At 40.8% G+C, this 18,900-nt stretch overlaps 1 protein-coding gene across 2 annotated transcripts in view; it reads left to right on the forward strand.

The window, feature by feature from the left end:
• Positions 1 to 18,900, forward strand: part of sorcs3a (sortilin related VPS10 domain containing receptor 3a) — a 208,668-nt gene that overhangs the window by 93,571 nt on the left and 96,197 nt on the right. The gene's annotated exons all lie outside the window — the stretch shown is intronic.

Raw genomic sequence — 18,900 nt, forward strand, 5'->3', positions numbered from 1 at the left:
TTTCTTCCTTACCCCTCCTAGGAACAAAACACAAACACACACACGCATCTTAAGCAACAAGCTTGTAAAGAATAAAAAAAAACACTAGCAAGAAGATGAAAAACACATCCATACTGAGTTGAAACTGCATGTAACCAATTTTAAAATCTGAATAGACACACATACACATATTCCTATGTATGACTTTACAGCACTTAACTGAACTATTTGACAAGTTTTTCCAGTGAGACTATGGACATTATGGCAACAAGTTCCTTCAGGTAATTGACCATGCTCCAAAATATACCCCCAAGGAGATCATGCAGTCATAATATATCAACTGTAACTAAGGACGGTAGGTCTGTCAGGCTTTGGATTTTTGTCCACATCTTGAAGTGCAATGCATGGGGCACTGTCCGTAACTCTGCATTTAAATAGACCCCCCCCTATAGGATTACATGTTAGTTGATAACAAGCCTTTAGAACTGGCACACTATTTTGGAGTCAGCCAGTTCAGTTCATGTCTGGAAGCAGCGTATAAGGTTATGTTAGAATGTGATAACTGCCTGATGATTTGGGTTAGGGTTAGGGTTAGGGTTAGGGTTAGGGTTAGGGTTACTAGAACTAAACTGATTAAATTAGCTGCTAAGGACGCTGTATTTTTAACAGTCAGTTATGTGGGTTGGCAGATGTATATCTCCCTATGTGGTAATATAGTTAAAATATTGCATCTTAAGTGGGAGTCCACAGAGTGTCCTCTCAAGTTTAAAAGAATAGGAAATGAAAGACAATAGAATGGGGTCCTGCGGACAGGAGTAGTTGAGGAGAGCAGTTGTTTACTTCCCAAGGACATCTGACCCCATTTGAACAAACAGTTACTGGTTCAATCCCCAACAGCTCTATTTGAAAGGGGGGAACAGTAGTGGAGACCGGGGCTTTAGGTTTGTACTCTGGTAATGTTTTCACCACCAGAGGACATGACTTTAATGTCAGTTCTTGGTGTTATGCATCTCTTTGGTCTGACATTATAGCCTCTCTGGGGAAAGTACTCTTTAAACCTTTCTTTTTTAAAATCTTCCCCTAGTCTCTTTCTGATGCTAATGCTACTCTTGTCTTTGACTTTTGCAATATTTTTGCTTTAGAATATAGCACAATACAGTATAATGGCTATCGTGAGACCTGTACTGCAGTTGAAATAGAAAGTCAGACACACCGTCCCGACTATGCGTGTTCAATCTAAATCTCCACGGGAGATTTTTAGCGCCAACTTGGAGCTGCGGTTTCAGCAGTACCTTATGAGATCAGCTAACACATTTGCCCTGGCCTGCAAGCTGTGGTGTCCACCAGCCTTACTTGAAAAAGAAAAGGTCAGCAGCAAGTCGTTTATTTTTCCTTAAAAAGTAGCCCACACAATCTCAAAACACTAGAGGCAACTTGGGCTTGCCAAGGCGAGTGTATTTAACAAGGAGAATGTCAAGGCTTTCTTTGACAATCTGGAGGAGGTGTTAAGCAAACACTCACTGGGACCAAGGGAATATTGGAATATAGAGTAAACTGGTGTGATGACTCTGCTGAAAACAGACTGATTGATGGCCAGATGCCTGTTTATCAGATATGGTCAACGAAATGGTGAAAGAGGTTAGCATGTGCAGTCACAGCAATGGGGAAGGGTACCTGCACACAGAAGGACTTCTGTAATAGCTTCCAATGGATCATCCAATTGACTAAAGCAAAAGCTGTTGTTGATTTCCTCAATCATTTTGGTGAACATGCCAAATGTTCAAAAGATAAGCCAGGTGGGTTCTCTCTGGAGCAGCTGCTATCTTTACATTGATGGACTAAATTTGACAAAGAAAAAGGAAAATTATCCTTTCCCATTCATGACTTGCTGGTAAGACATGTTACCTTTGTGTCAGAATGCTGGAATGCGCTTGGAATATATGACTTCAGATGACCCCAGAACCACTGCAGCACTTCTAAGTCCTTCCACCAACCCATTCTTACCAGACCCCAGTAATAACCCAACCATATGAAAAGCCTCTTAAGAGAGACTCAGGTCTCTAAATTCTAACAAGCCCAACAGGTCTGAGACCTGGTTTGAGATTTGTTTGAGTGCATGTTTGAGTTTTATTTGAAAGTTTGTTTTAAATGATTTGTCAAGTTTTTTTATAAGTAATTTCATGGCCTGAATTTAATCTTGAATTGAAATTTGGAAAATAATCTAAATAATATTAATAATTTTAGAAAATAACCCCAAACCCAACAATGAATATGCTCTTGTTCTATTCGCTGCAAAGTCCAGTATTACGTATCCAACCAAGTTTGACAACTTACTTGCTGATGGGGTGAAGTGTGACAAGATTCCTTGCTCTCCTATATTATATCTGTATGCCATTTTACCTTTAAGATTCTTGAGTTGACAGCCCGAGCACAAAACATTTGCACTTTTCAACTTTGCTTACTCTGCCCAGCTTGAAGTGGTAGTTTGACAGTGATGAGAGGTGCCAAAGCTACTGCTAACCATTTTTGACATTCAGAGAGCCACTTTATAATTTGGACTCTGGGGTGAAAAAACGTAGCAGTGTTTTTGTGTTTGAATAAGTGCAAAGAAAATGGAGTCCCCTGATGTCCTGCAGTAAAACAGGGAAGAGCTCCTTTGGCAGCAAACAATATAGATCATTAAATAAGATGAAAACACTTCTTATTTCAGTGTCTTTGTTAAACTCTTATCATTATTTATTTTATTCAAACACATGTCCCACATGTATTTTCTTAAACTTTTCATAACCAAAGTGCTGTACAATAAAGTATTTGATAATGAATGTACCATGAGCTCATAACAGGATCTTACAGTGTGTAAAAGTTGAAATCTGTTCACTTTCGTGATCCCTAAAGTCCCTGTTGCATAAATGCCCCCAGACATGCGTCCTCTTTCACAACCACAACAGATGGCAGAGAGATGACACACTGTAGCCTGGAGGTGAGGTGAAAAGCATCATAATACAAACTGAATGGAGCTGGAATAAACCTTTTCAAGGAGAAACTTGGTTTTTTTACATGACAATATGTATTTATCAGGAGCCAAGTTGCATCCCCCTCTTAAAACTTTATAACTTCTACATTTATAAGTTTGCTTGTGTTAAAAGATACATACAACCTCCTAGGTTTAGGTTTCTGGTACACATAATGGCGAGTAAAAACCAAGACAGGTAGGTGCTGAGTATAATATTTAATGTGAATGAATAGGCTTACAGATCTTTCTGTAGGCACAGAGCACACAGACACAAAGATGATCAAAACACAAAAAACTCAAAGAAATATGAAGAAACTGTAAAAAGTGCAAAGTCAGGTGCACAAAACAGAAGCACATGGTTTGATTGAAGAGAACCGATTAACTGATCAACACTACTGGGAGACTAAATAAACATAGAGGGCAGGGATAATCAGACTTAGGTGAAACACATCATGTGGGGGCAAAATCAGTGTAAACTACACAAAGACAGGAATAACAAAGACACATTAGGTAAGAAATGTCAACATAAAAAGAGCTCAAACTAAAGTTAAAAGGTCACTTACACCATGTTCATGATGGGGTTTAAATACTTGCAATAATACATCAGTCAACTGAGAATAGTAACTTTCTGTTCAAAAGGGTTGAGCTTCCATGACCTCCATAACAAACATGTCACATTTCTGCTACTGAATTAGCCAGTGAGTGAAGCCTCTGATGCCACTCATCTAATGCAATCACCTAATTTGTCAATGCTCTGCCTGAGCTAACACCGTGCTCCAATAGTGGCAGACTGCACAGGATGGTGAGTCATTCTGGGTAACGCTGCACTGTCCCTGGTACTATCACTGTTTGCCCACTGCTACAGAGATTTTACAGGACTGGCACCTAACTTACTCTGTTGTTTGGAATTGTCAATCCCCCACATCAGAATGTGTAACTAGAAGAGAGAGAGAGAGAGAGAGAGAGAGGAGAGAGAGAGAGAGAGAGAGAGAGAGAGAGAGAGAGATTTTTTTTTGATTTTTGAAAACTTTATTTTCAAAAAAAAAGTACTATTTTTTTAACAACAACTAAGTTATTTTAAAAAACACATTTGGCCATAAATAAAATATTCATACAAGATAATCAGCATACACAAGTTCTCAATTTTTTCAAGAACATTAAACATCTTGAAAAACACCACAGAGTCCAGGTTGTTCTTTCCAAAAAAAAGTCGGTATAGAGTTTTCCCGGCGGCTCCGTCCAGGGAGACAGGGCCAGCCGGCAGTGTCAGAGCTCCAGAATAGTCCTTTATGTCCAGTGCCAGGAAAGTGGCAGAGCAAAAAAAATCCAGCGTAGAGACCCAGCAGCCTGCAGAGAGTCCGGAGAGGGTCCTTGTGTCCAGCGGGGGGGATCTACAATGGTCCCGTACAGTACAGGCCCTTGCAGCAGCCAGTGCAGGGGGTACCCCTGTTGCCTTCGCTGTTTTGTCCCAAGGTTGCACACTTTTAAAACACTAAAATCCATGAGTTTAAAAATAAAATAACACATGGATAACAGGAAAAAAACAGTCAGGAAACAGGTCAGTAAAAAAGAAGAGTAAAAAGGACTTTTTAAAACTCCTCCTCATCAGTGATCATTTCGCCGCTTACTCTCAACATGAGTTTCCGGAGTCTAAAGATTTCCTGGTCTGTTAAAACACCATTGATGCCTGTTTTTCTGGCGAGCGGTTTAGAGGACTTTAAAAACACTTTTAGGTCAGGGAAGTGATCTTTAACCGAGGTCAGCCTCTGACCTTTAGTGGTTTTTAAGAAGGTTCTTATATCATTATATCAGAGGGGGGGTAGAGGCCTTGGGTGTCTACCTGAGAGGGGAGCACACCCTGACTGGACCTCACCCCGCGGCTTGCCTTGCTTGCTTTTGCATAGCTCTGCCCAGTCCCCGAATTTTTCCTCTTTTGTGACATTTTAGACATTTCTTCCTCACTCATGTCATCATCATCAGTCTCATCTATTTCGATTGGCTCTGGCTGGCTGTCGGTTTTTTTCTTTGCCTGCTCAGAGTGACTGTTTGCAGGGGGGGTTCCCCTCTAGACTCCCACCTCTGGGAGCGGACTCTCCGGGGCTTCGGAGCCCTTAATGAAAGGGGGTGCATTAGATATAATCACCCTCGTGGCTGGGTTTACGAGTGGGAAAACAGGGCTAAAATTACCGTTGATCTCCACTCCCATCTCTACCACCTCGCTCACCTTTGCAGTGTTATCTAAAAACATGACAATGGCCCCGTTCATCCGGGAGGCCGACCTGACCGAGTCACAGCCGACCACCTCTCCCACAGCCAGCGCAGCCTCTGCCACACTGCATGCCACTGCGGGGATCAGCTTAATGGCATGTCGGCGAGTCAGACTCTCAAAGTCTGCTGCCGCTGCCGCTGCCACAGGCATGCTGCCTGTTAGAACACACGCACACACACTCACACACTCACACACTCACTCGGCAAACTACTCTAAACAGAAAAAAAAACAACACCTAGACAACTAAAGACGACACAAATAAACATACACCTAAATGATAAAGCTCAGTAAAGTTAAACTTAACCCCACAATATCTTTCACACTCACACACAGCTCTCAGCTCCATGCTCACTCCGCCATGACAGAGAGAGAGAAAAGGAGAGAGAGAACAGGAGAGAGAGAGAGAGAATGCAGGAACAACTGTATACTTGTATTAAAGACCCAACTCTGCAATGAAACAATGTTGCAAAACACAAGAGAGAGAGAGAGGGTCTGGGGTTGACCTCCAGTTAGATAGTTAGTAAAGGCAGTTCAAGCAGTAAGCACAATCATGCCTTAGGTCCCATTAGGAACAAAACAATGGTAAATGTTTTGTATTTATATAGGGATTTCTACTCTTGACCACTTAAAGCACTTTACAGTAGAGTTTACCATTCACACATTCACACATCCATTCACACAGGGCATCTAATAGAATATCAATGATACAGGCCCAACTTGAGGGTAAACTGAGACTAGAGGTAAATCTGACTGCTACTGGCTGTATCGCAGTACTAAGAAAGTCATGTGGCTCGCTCAGTAGATCAGACATCATCACCTCTATGCCTTTTTAAACTGAACATCTACTGTCGTTCAGCAATATCAAAAGTTCAAAAGTATGTCTGACCTGATAAACAGTATTTTTTTTTTGCACACAAATAAGTGATGATTTGAATCACACCAATCCTTACACTCATCATAGTTAAATACACCATGCAGTGAAACTCTGTAGGGGAGACATAATGAGGTGAAGCGACTTATCCATGGTGTGAGAACATATACATCTCTATGGTTGGAGATCAGCATTATTGGCAGCACTCCCAGCTCCGTCATTCACCCACAAAACCTTCACTGAGGGGAGCGGCTGTCCACCCTCGCCTGACTTTCCACTTTCCAATTTACAGGATGTTAAGAAGAATTTGAGATAGGAATGGTAGAAGTAGATGAAGTGGAGGGAAGGTGATTTGATAAAGGGGTAAAAAGAGAGAGATAAAAGGCAAACTAGCATACTACCACACATCACTGAGCAGTGCTGCGCAGCCCGACTGTCTCACATCGGCTCGGGTCCATGATTTTGTCTCTCTGTTGCTGGCTAATTGAGATCACAGCTCTGATAGGGTTTGACGAAGAGCAGTGAGAGAGAATCGTTATCACTTCGCGGGGGAAAGGTCCCGACTAGCAGCTCGAACACCAGCTTTTTTTCACCTCAAAGGTCAAACCGGTGGCAACATGTCAAACTATTGCCTAGTCAGTCTGTCAATTTTAATGAACATCATGACCTTAAACAATGAAAGCTGATCAGTCAGTCTGTGCATAATTTCCAAAGGAGCCTTCATATGTGCTTGGTAGAGGGAAAAGAAATGAAGGCAAGCTATTCATTGTTGACGATAAATCAACTCAGCACAGAAATTCGTCTTCAAAGTGGCTAAGCCTCTCTCATCTGGCCTCTGTTAGTAGCCTTCAAAACCTAGGTATTTATTAACATAACTCACATTAAATGTGACAATCTTTTTTAGCTTTTTTGAAAGGAACCATTTTCAATTTCACTTACACTCAAATAATGACTCAAGCTCCATACTGAATCAGGAGTTGTATATATATCTGTGTCAATTATGATAGCTTTATGGCCCCCACTGCTGGACCCACATCTATAGGACCAACTGTAGATACACTCAACTAGTAATCCCATATTTGAGACCTAATACCAGCATAAACTTAATATCTTTAACCCTGCTAGTGGTGGGTCACTACCATGGGAGTATCAGTGTGTAGATTCTTCCACCACCTGCTATAGTAAAGTGTCAAAAAAATCACACTCTCCTCAATTGTACCTCAATTTATCATCAAACAGCTTTGTAATAAACATTACACCTAGTTATCATGTTAAATCATAATTCTAAACAAAAGGCACAGACCAAACACATATGTATCTCCAAGATATGAGCAAGATATGCTATATGAATGGCAGCAGTACAAACAGCAGGGGTGTCAGGTGAGCTGTCCAGGTGCAGCAGACCACTGTTAGTTGTTACGTAAAAAGGTTCAGGGCAGCTTGTGACAGTCTGGGCTACTTTTTATATCACGTGGATGGTTTTTCCTCAGTGAAAAGTTTAGCTAAAATTCAATGAATCACCCTCTTCTTGGATTAGTATAGTGAGATAGACAGGGAGAGTTCAAGAAGCTCTGCATGCAGTGACTGATATAAAAGACAAAACCAAATGACATTTAAGTTTATCACAACTTGGTAATAGGGTTTGAGGCTGTGACCGGGTCACTTTGTATCAGTCAAATCTGACAACGCTGCATGTTGGACAAGTAGTGGACTTGAATGTGTCTTGTAGGCTGCCTCACAGCTGCTTCATAAACAGTGTCACTGTCCAAATACTTAATACAACTGACAGATATTATTGTAGATTTGTAATAGATGTCATTTTAGGAGCTTTATAGTCTTTACTGCCTCTCTGTTTAACTAATATTATCTTTTCTCTGGTGTATGAGATTTATCAATATGAATGGAAATGAACAACTTTGCCCCAGTGGACCTCTAAATGATAACACCATATCACCAATAAACACACTGTAAATGTCTGTCTTTTTCATTCTATCCTGCAGGGAACTTTGCTGTTGTCCAAGTCAGTTCTCTGCTCTGTCATTTAGACACATTTTAACACAAGAGGATCAGCATTTGAGTCTAATTATTTTGATTTAATTGGTCTCATTCACGCCTTCAGCAAATTACCACTGATCTGATAAAAAAAATAAAAAATAGCATTCTCCTCAATCTTTTTGTCCCTTATTAACATGCTGATTGCAGTTGTAATGATGTTTGGTAGGAAGAAATGTTCATAATGAGGATAACTGCCTGAAATTAGTGTCACAGAAAATGACAGTGATTATGAAGTATTAGGCCGCAGTCAGTCAAGCTGTGGGAAGATTTTTGTGCTGCGCTAAATTTTGTTAAAGGTGATCTTCACCAATCTTACACACAATAGTCAGTTTAGGCTACTAGGAGAGAACATACCATTCTTTGTAAAACTAAAAGTAACTCTTGAGGAGGACATCAATTCTATAACACATAATATTAAAAAAAAATGTTGGTCTGGTTTCACATTTCTTCATTTTTTCCTCTAAAAATTATAATAAAAAGCATTTTTGAACATCTCTTAACATATCTGGATGTTGAATTAATGATTCCTCAATATAATTTTTTTGAAAACGGGGAAAAAAGTAAAATATTCTTATTTAACAATCAAATCTGATCTTACTGACAAAATCCTGAGTGTAGATATAGTTAATAATGATGCGAACCCTGGGTGACGTGGGAAAAAGGGATATATTTCCAAGTAAATCAGAGGAAGACATTTAACACATAACATATATTGAAACCAATGATTTATTTGAGAACATTACATGTAACCCATTGTTTTATTTATTACCATATAAGACAGAAGTATTAGTTTTTGCTATTAACTTAACTCTGTTAAAACACAATTGCTAAAGAAAAAAAAACACAACATTGGATCTGCAGCAGCACAGCATTTTAAGAGGGAGAGGAGATGGCTCACCTGGGGCTGACCCCATCCCGAAGTGACATCCTCTCAAATTGCATCATTTTGCTGAGCATGCTCACAGGCTATTTGATATTTCACAGGTCAGTGCCTGTAATAAGGGGCCGGCTCTCTCAGAGAGACCCACCTGATGTCTGTGACCTTTTGCAATTGGACTTGGGTATATTCCTCAAAACGTCATCGACCTGGTCTCCCCAGAACTTTTTAAAAGCACGTCTGTGGCAGCACTGAGGGGAGGACATGACCGACACAGCCACTGGCTCTCCTCAAACACTGTGTATGGGAGAAAATATTGAAAAGGGAAATGAATATGGACTTTTAGTAAAAAAAACAGTTATGTCTACCATATCTGTACATATCAACTAGATTTTGTTGGCCAATTTGCCAAGTCATCTGATTTCAGCAATTAGATTGAATAAAATGTGAATTACAATGATAGAACGAGAAGCTAGAAGGAGGAAGATATCCATATGGAAAGAACAATTAACAACATTACACGGATATAAATATTGTTATTAGACAATTAATACAGGGGTCACAGGAATTAAACTGGGATTTTTCTTCATGTAATTTGGCCCTTAAGCTATTGAATAAAACTGGGGTACTTTCAGATTTAAATTCAGATTAGTGCCCCCTGTGACTGTTATACTTTAATAAATGGTAAATGGTCTGTATTTATATTGCACTTTTCTAGTCTTGATGACCACTCAAAGCGCTTTACTGTACAGGTTATATTTATAAAAGGCTCCATTCCTCTTATACATTTTAATGATTTCAAAAGTACATTCCTCTTCTGTAAAGATTGCAGTGGATACATTCAAGTAAGGTTCAAGGGTAACATTTAATTTATACAGTCTAGTGCACTCCATAGTTTACATATATGAATTTATACACATTACTAGTCAGAGTCATACAAAGACACCTCTACACTGATGGAACCACACTTTTACTTAGTCTGTGATGGAACCTAAATGCACTTTTCTAGTCGTATCCACCACTCAAAGTGCTCAACGGTACAAGTTACAGACACATTCAGTGTTTCTAATGGCCAGGTCTTTTCTATCAAACTCACATTCACACAATCCCAGGGGCAATTTGGGGTTCAGTTTGGTGGACACTTCAAGGACACTTCGGAAAGCAGGCTGGGATCAAACCACCGACCTCCCTGTTAATAGAAGACCCGCTCTCCCTCAACATCAATTCCTGCCTTGACACTGACACTGTGGCTCCAACGTTGTCAATTAATGTCGGCATTGGGGGGTAAATCATGTGTTTCAAAAAATCGTCATGAACTTCACTTCCTGTATGTCTGGTTGTGTTATCATCCAATTACAGTGGTACTCTCAGTCAATGCTTTGCATGTTAGCATCCAATACATGCACCTCACAAGGATCACAAACCAACCACACAAAGCCATTAACACACAGAAATTGTCAGAAAATAACTCGGACGACTGGGTAAGTCATTAGCAGCTGTCAACCTGGATCAACACAAAGCCAGTGCATTTGCAGCTATGATTGTGCAAATCATATATTTTGTGGCAATATAATAAAAATGACAGCACTGAATTATAGGCAGCCCGAAATAACATCCCGTATATCACATGCAAACTAATTTCACGGGAATTACTGCCACCTTTTTGTTTTCCCTTCGTGCCTTACCTTCGAGTGAACACATAAATCAAGCTCACGGTTATTGAAGAGGTAATTTAGTCTGGTCCTTTCTCATGCTATTCAAATTCTTACCTTTTTAATTACACACTCTCTGGCTTTTTTCTCATATCCTGAATTACAGTACATACTCATTTTCTCTCTGTCATAACAGCAATTGGTGGATTTCATCATGAAGCTTTTAGTCTGGAGGCAAACTGTTATTTCATGAAAATGCAATTCAAGGGCTTCTCCCCTGCTTCACTAATCAACTATATGTCCCTTCAGCCGTCCAGCGATTAGCACAAACTGTTCTTAATGTTTAAGAATAAACTAAATGTGTTGCCCATCCACATCACTTTCATTACTCTTACTTTAAATCTAAACAAAAACCTGTCGTCTTAATGGATTCGGAAGCAAACAGAGGAGAATGAGAACACCCAGTGAATGGAAGTCAAAATGTCCTATGTTTGTCTACAGCAGTGGGTAGCCTGAGAGCTCTGACTCCACGGCTTATCTGAAATGACACAAATATTTCCACAGAGGACAGCATTCTGACATCAGTCCCCTGAAGCATCTTGCTGGACCGTGGTGGCTGGTGATGTGGCTGGTGGCACGGGCGCCATAGCTAGTTGCACGTTTTGTTTTTTGCTCATTCCAGCTGCCCGCTGCCTGCACAAGTCAACGCTGAGGACACAGGCTCAGATCTGTAGCGATTATGGATGGGCTGCTGCCATCGCTGAGAGACGCTGCCAGGACTGTGGATGTGTGAACAGCAGTAAAAGTGGGTTGCAGCAGAGGAAGAAAGTTTAGTAAAGGTTGGAAAGGAAAGGTTATTATTAATTTTCACCCTGCTTCCCCTTACTTAGCTCAGTAAAACTTGTCTTTCACATGTCTGAGTTATAGGTTCCACATGATTGGCTCCGGAGCTGCTTATCAGAGAGAAGAAAGGTACCAGATAAAGGCACCGCAGAGTCGTGAAGGATAGATCCCACTCACCCTCCACGAGAGTCCCCCCTCCTTCTGCTTGGAAATGGCAGCGAAAGGTGTATTTACCCTTGTGCTGAGCAACAGGAGGCGCACTGGCAAATGAGCAGGCGATCAAACAAGAGACATTTAGAGTGTGCTCAGACTTCTTACACTCCTGCCTGGCTTTTATCACTCCTCCTTTACCAAGTCTCCACCAGGGACACAGCTGGTGTTCGACTAAACACTTGCATTTGTGAGGCATTCATCCCCGGCAAGTGGTGCTGACAGAAAAGGGGAGAATGATTTAAAATGTGGATTCTGCACGGTTCATGATGAGCATAAATCCAAAGGAGTTATGGCAGATATAAATCAAAAGTTTGTTTGTAACCTTCATATATTTTGAAACAGTCAAAACAAGTATTCAAAGAGGTCCCTGTAGTCACTGAGGAACGGATTAAAAAGGGAACTTTTATATTTTTCACTGTGTGGCTCAGCACTTACAACTATTTTATAAAGTGAGCCTTCTATTTTGAGGGTAATTTAGTGAGTTAAAAGACATTAACCTATCTCCAAATACCATGGGATGAATACGTTCAAGGAAACGATGTGTGAAAGCACAGCTGACCCCCTGTCTGAGCTCCACACCTCTAACAATCTCCCTGTAGATCTGTACTGATGAAAAGTGGGACAATGGTTGAGCTTCAGCTCAGGGGAAATGTAAACTTTACTGATGGCGGTGGTTCCATTGCAGTGATAATTGTTTTTCGATTCAAATTTACACAACAAAGTTAATTTTACATTCCTATTAATCTTTTCTGAGAACATTTTATTTTTTAGATTGTTTATTGTCATTTTCTTCCACAACATCCAGTAATTGATATATTCTGTATTTTCCCCATAGAACATCAGAGCACGCACTGTTCCTGTGTGCCTACATTATAATGAGATAATTGTGTCCATGTATCTTGATACACAGACACCAGGGCTGCGTCCACTGAGTCACGACTCTTCATATAACCCAGACTCGATAGTTTACCACTCTTCTCTGTAGAGAGCAGTAAAGTGAGATTTCACTGCTAATAGGGATCATTTCCCTTAAACACAGACGAGTCACACAGGAGTTTATCTTTATTATCGTTTATAGTTGGCTTGCTGGCTAAAATTCTTGCTTAACAGTAAAAAGGTGAATACACTGAGTCTTTACAACATAGAGGAGATGGATTATTTACGGTATTTAAATGTTGAAATATTATTTTGATTAAATCAGTTAGGTCAAGCTATGTAGTGGGATGCACAGCTCATAATAATTGCATTTACAAAACTAATTTGTCCATTTATGTTCCATTTGACACGGACATTTAATTTAAACCTAATCACTTATCTAATGACGGTAGCGGAGAAATATCTATTCTTAATTCAACTGGTTAAAAAAAAGTTAGGATGTTTGGAGTTTTTAAAACTGCAATTAAATTATTACATTAACACTTTGATTTGTTGGTTTAATAAGTGAAATCTTTCATTGCCTTTCCTGTTTGCCAATTTTAGAGTTTCATATATTAACAAGTGAGCCACTATTTCATGTTACAGTTTTGTACACACTGTAAGCAGCTAGTAAACCACTAAAACTGTAAAAAATATTGATGTGGTTTAGCTACTTTTTATTAAAAGAGTAAACATACTTTTAATCTACCACCTTTCCCAAGTGTCTTCAAAAGCGAGTGCCCCCACCTCCCCGTTCCCTTGTTAAGCAGGGGCTTCCATTTCTTCCTGACCCCGGCATGTCACTTATTATCACTAACAACACTCTGGAGACCTTGTTGGAGCGCAGAGTCGAACCTATAGCCCCTGTGGTGGGCTGCCACTCTTCACAAAGACAGTCGGTAATAATCTAACCGTAGAATATGCTGTTTTTCAGGCCTTGTCATGGCATTAATAATGAATGGAAGTCATATCTGGGTGTTCTCTGCCCGCCAGACTTGTGCAGTTAAAAGAAACACATGGGGCTTTTCCCTCTGAAGCCAGCACTCTGGCTTAGATGTGAATCACATACTGTAGAGTAGCATCTGTGGCGGGCTGAAAGGGATGCTGCTTGTTGGATTACCTAACTGGACAGAGCAGAAGTGAAAGAAAAAAAGGTTTGGTGTGATGACTAAATCATGAGACGATACAGGTCAGGTCAGCAGTCGACATTGTGGTGGATGTGAAAAGTGAATTCATCCTTTGTAACCTAAAAAAGCCTTTCTAGACCTCATGAAAAAGTCATCATGTCTGGGAGGATTTTTTTAAAGATTTATTCTCTATTTAAAGATTAATTCTGGAAGAGAAGCGTTCAAGACTGCAGCGAGCAGGGACAGACAGGAAGCAAAGATATTTGCTGTCAAGGTTGAATGGAAAACACGGGCTGTGAGTGGGAAACACAGCACATGTTGTCACTGAGAGCGATCTTTGAATGTCAGCACTTCTGTCCCACTCCGGCTGTTCCTTTAAGGTATTTCCCCAACACTGTATTTGTCAGACACGGTGCAATGATGCGGTCAGGGCTATATTTGGTAAGGCCTGATGGCAACATGGGCTACTGTGAGGATTTTTTTTTCACAATTTTTATATCACCTCCTGCTCTGCTCTTTTGGTTTTGCTTGTGGTTAACAAGAATCACACTCCAGCACGTGGTTGTTATGTGAAATCTACTGTTCTGCGCTGCAGGACCGTCTCTGACTCTCAGGGCTTTTTATCAGCGGCAGCGTGGATTCCACTGCAGTTGGCAAACACATTTCCTGCTCTCTGTTTCTTTCACACATGGGTTGCTTTTATATTTCCCGTTCGCTGTGTGCCGCTAACACAGACACAAACATTAACACACGCACACAGACGGATATGCACATGAACACATTTTTCCAAATCGGCTGTAAGAAAGAAAGACTTTACAGTGCTCAGTCTTTCGAGGTTCCATTATTTTATTCCATGCTTCACCGTACTCTGCTCTCGTGGTGTTGCAGCGAACAGTCCGTGCGCTCCCGCAGAAACACCTACACCGATACGCTATCTTCCGATCACAATGTGGCAATTCTCCAAAGTCATTTTCAATTATGCTTCAGTGAATTCTGCATCAGAGGAGAGATTTGCAGCAGTTGCCTCAGGTGAAAACATGGAAAGATACAAGTGTGTGTGTTTGTGTGTGTGTGTGTGTGAGCTTGTGTGTGTACTCGTGCCACAAGAGTGCAGCTGAGGGTAGGGTGTATATTCTGCAGATACACTTCATGGCAGCTTGTGCATTATGACTCCCCTGGCTGAGATATATTGTACTTGCTGATGGTAGCTGTGATTATTAAATACTGCAGGATGTCTGCTGCCTCTGCTCCCCATGTTCAGATCGCATGTAATATCACCATTTTGATTCACCAGGCACACAGCAAATATCAGAATGGGTTTTCATTGTCCTGAAGCTTTTCATTTCTGTCTCTTGACTCAAAACAATTCCATTAGCTGATGAAATCTGATATGCAGCTCTGCATTATGTGCTGTGTTTGGCAAGTGAGACAGCGATATCAGGGACTCCTCTGTCTGCACTTCTGTGTTTTTAATGAATTCATTTTGAAGATCACATCAGCCGGCTGGACATTTGTACCATATATGTAAATAAATATTAGTTTATAAAACTCGAATTATTCAGCCACTAGTAGGAAGCATTGTCCAAATTGAATACATCTGGCCCGTGACTTTTTGTCCACAATTGTAGTGGTAGCCATTCACAAATAAATTCTTGCTCTTTTTCAGTATTAGTTTAGATGCAATGAAACAGTTTCAGGCTTGAGTTTTGTCCTCTGTGTAATTTAACCTGTAGGTTTTGGCTGGGCTAACACCCCAGCACAGGCATCTGGTGTTGAGACAGCCGGGGCTCAACCGCATGTGAGAAGCTTCATGGTCTCAAGCTGTTCAAACCGCTGGCACAGGGCGTGTATGTGTGGCATAGGAAAGGATGGGAGACGTCTCTGAATGCTGTTTAGTTTCAGTATAGATTTGAAAATGAGTGCGTCTTTCCAGATTTCCATATCTCTTCGAATATGTCGTTTTTCATGAATGTGACTTACGAAATTGTCAGCAATAGACAAATACACATGTTAGAAACAAAGTTGCTGTATCGTGTATGTTGGATATAAAAGGATATCTGGACTAATCAATTTAGCAAAATATCTGATGGTAAAAAAATCCCCTTTGTTTCACTTTGTGTGCTGCCAAACCTTATTGGAATTAATATGTAATTGATGTTGTCTTCAGAACGTTATCATATATGCATAGACAACACTGAACAACAGTATCATGACTGGCTTTGTTTCCTCTCCATCCCTCTTAGAGCTTTAACTTTTTTTTGTTGCCTATGCTAATATGAAATTATTAGACAAAGAAGCTTGGACTGGATCCAATGTGCCAGAGTGAACTCCACTTGCTTCAACAGTAAACCATGTGTTTATGACTGAATGCTGTCAATAGTCCCGGTTTAGTGTAATGGATTAAAGCACTTCATAATCCATTGGCTGAATAAAGCAGCACAGGGGATGCAAGAAAATAATTGCTGAGACCAACCCATGCAGAGGCTCTGTGCCTGCTTTCTACTGCTCACGCCTCACAGAGAGGCTGGAACCTTCCTCTTCATGCTTCACCCGAAATAGCAGGGACACACTCCGGAGAGGTCACCAGTCGCTGCAGGGCCATCACGCAGACAAATACATTACAATCTAGACTGCGGGCCGTTCTGACCCAGTGAACAGGGATCCTCTCTAAGTCCACGTGTCTAGACGAAGAACTAGGCAACATAGAGTTAGGTTAGTCTATGGTTTTAGAAACATGTAGGTTAAGTATAAGCAGAGTTTCTGTGCTCATCTGAGACTGAGTTATTACCATGAACTCACAGCATTTAAGCTCTACAAGCAGCCGCTTGTCATTTGGCCCTGTCTTCTTGGTGTAGGCAGTTTTTTTTCACAGCATGTTAAGATGACTACTCAAGGCTGGAAGGAACAGAAAAAAATCAGCTTTCATCTAGAAATGTGATTCTCAAGGTTATCAACAGTAATGCTCTGAGAAATAGGAATAAAATATGTGACTCATTGTTGACATGGAAATGCAAATTTTCCATGTATTCTGTATTTTTATAAGATAACAAATCAAAATGAGATTCATGGGTTATTGTATTATAGGATAGGGATTTATGTTGCTTATTCTATTTTATGTGAAGAAATACTTTGCTCTACTGTAAATTTATATAAATACATTCATTGATATTTGCTTTCAGTGTCATTGCTCCTGTCACGGCTCGTCAATCAATCAGAGTGAGCATAAAGGTCACAAGTCCTGGCTCTGCAGGAAGGCTGATTAAAATGTGAGGTTTAGTGCACATGTTTAATCAAAGCATACAGGGACTGCCCAGCTGAACACGTCTCCCCATAATCTCCCCTAGGTGTTTTTTAAGATCCTTCCTGATGACTGGGAAGGCCTGTTTCACATCACCAGGATTCCTGTCGAACAATTCCCTGACCAGTTGTGGCATGAAACATATATGTTTCTCATTGTTTCTCAGTATTTTCCTCTAATTCTTTGCCCTCACTAAACTTGCATTTGCTCTCTTTTTATGTGAGGTCGATGGTTGTGTAACTGAGATGCTTTTTTGAGCAGTTTTAACACAGACAAATAAATGTCATATGACCCACGAATGACCTACTCAGGTCCTACTGAGACGGTTTTAAACCAGCTGAGTTTCCTGGCTTTGGTGTGGGAGGACGACGGAACATCAGGAGAAAGCCCACACAAAGAGAACACCTAAACTCTTTAACCCAGGATCTTCTTGTTCTTTCAACTCTGCACTGCTTGCACATAACTATATATTACTGAATGAGTTCAAAGAAATGTAGTGTAGAGGGAGACTTTCAATCCTCAGCAAAATCTTCCCTGGGTAAATGGAGGTTAATGGGAAAATTTTCGGTATGCCCAAATGTGGTCTCTCCTACTTTGTCATCAGATTCTCTGACATTTGTTCTGGCGACAGTTCTCTTTAGTTCTTTTCTTGGTCACCCAAAGTTCCCTGGATTGTATTTAGAGAGGGGGCTCGGGTCGAGGACCTGTGGCTGGAGCAGAATTGGCTTTGTCATTGCCCTAGAGTATGTCCCTGGAGCCAAACACTGCAACAATTCAGACGATTACAGTTGAAATGTCTGCGACGCATTCAGGCGTCAGTACCTCAGCACTGCATTGAACGCTTTGGTTCACCGGTGTTCAGAGTGTTTCTTAAGCACATCAGTCAGCCAGCGTTCAGTCTTCAGGCTTGATTTTGCCGCAGGGTTCCCTGCTCAGAAACCTTTTCCTCGCTGTCTCTCTCACTCTCCGAGCGTCCCCGTGTCTCGGTGCGACTCTCTTTCTGACGACAGACAATTGAGCTGTTGCTGCTTCAGTTCGACTCCAACAACCACCTGATGATCCTCTCATCTCCAGAGCCACGATGAATATTGATTGGATTTTGTTGCGTATCTTTGGTGTATGGAACGCATGATCATGCATTCACAAGCAGTTTTTGTTCATCAGCGAGCAAGCCAACGTCAGCTCCACAGTCAGAAGCGTTAGATCGGTAGCCTTTTGTTTTCCTGGAACAATATTGCTTCATTTCTCTGTAATTCCTGTATATGCTTCCGGGCGATGGGCTTTGCTTGTGTAAGCTTGACAAACGAAGATGATTTGGTTGGAGTTTTCATCCCTTCCGTCTTTGAAGTGCATGGCTTTTTTCTTCCTCCCTCCCCAGAGCATGGTCAACAGTGTTGTACACCAATGGTGAATTGTTCTGTCTTACTGGCAGCCATCTGGCAAAACTTCACAAACATCCTCTAATGCAATTTCTGTCTGCCTGTTTTTCCCCCAATCATTTTATGTTCCCACATTGCAATGCACTCCACAGCACTCCCTCGCTGGCTGTCCATGAGAAAAAAATAAAACAGGAAACCTCATCTCCACACAACTGTGTTAAACAAAATGGATTTGTTTTATTTGAAGAGGAAGTAACATTTCGGAAACGTCACACAAATGTTAATGTTAAGTCGAAGTAAAGAAGCAGCCTTTGCATGCTCTGCAATAGATTAAGTTATTTCAACACTCGTAGAACACAGTGAGCCAAGTCCATGGTCACAGACTGACTGAGAGACTGATGTAACTCCC

The sequence above is a fragment of the Limanda limanda genome, chromosome 2 (assembly GCF_963576545.1).
Source record: "Limanda limanda chromosome 2, fLimLim1.1, whole genome shotgun sequence".
Classification (NCBI taxonomy): Eukaryota; Metazoa; Chordata; class Actinopteri; order Pleuronectiformes; family Pleuronectidae; genus Limanda; species Limanda limanda.